Genomic DNA, 735 nt, shown 5'->3' with positions numbered 1-735 from the left:
CTACAAGAAGAAGGCACATTAAGTCAGTTTTAATTGCAACATTCAGGTAAATAATCCTTTTTAATCCAAAAGAGCTAATACATTAATTTAGATGTTTTTCTGGATGTAAGAATATATGTATTTTTCAGTGGCTTGTCAAGAGTATGGGTAACCTATGTAAGAGCCAAAATATTCTCTTCCTTTCTTTTACACATACCAGATCTACACTGACTTACTTACTTTCCTACATTTTGTTAGTCTGCATATGCAGAATTCCTATGAAGCTTTTTTTTAATGTGGGTCCTTACAAAACCAAGATTCAGTACAGCAAATATTACTTAATGACTTTAATTAAGCTGCAACTTAGTTTTACACTTGTGAGGCTTCCTAAAAAAACAGCATTAACCAAGGGAGATAAAATGTTAAATATACATGTCCTTATACTTTCAGGATAATTACCATGCTTCAGGCTTCATACCAAAAGCAGAAAACATTTCCAAGCACTGAGGCGCACACTTCCATAAGTGTATATTACTAACCTGTAATTTATTATTCCATATGTTATTTTCCTTCCAACTCCTTTTGTGAGAATATCTACTTCATCAAACACTACCAATTCGCTCACTGACACTGTGCAAACTCTTACAAAGTAAAAAAGTCTGAGAAAAAGTTATAAGTCTGTTAAGTTTCCTTAATTGCTAATTCTGTTAATCTAGCAGAATCAAAAGAACATATTTGCACAGTTTTACTCCATTT

This window comes from Mesitornis unicolor, unplaced genomic scaffold, assembly GCF_000695765.1.
Source record: "Mesitornis unicolor isolate BGI_N332 unplaced genomic scaffold, ASM69576v1 scaffold14899, whole genome shotgun sequence".
Lineage (NCBI taxonomy): Eukaryota > Metazoa > Chordata > Aves > Mesitornithiformes > Mesitornithidae > Mesitornis > Mesitornis unicolor.
The sequence above is the reverse complement of the archived record's forward strand: the minus strand, read 5'-3'. Positions refer to the sequence as shown.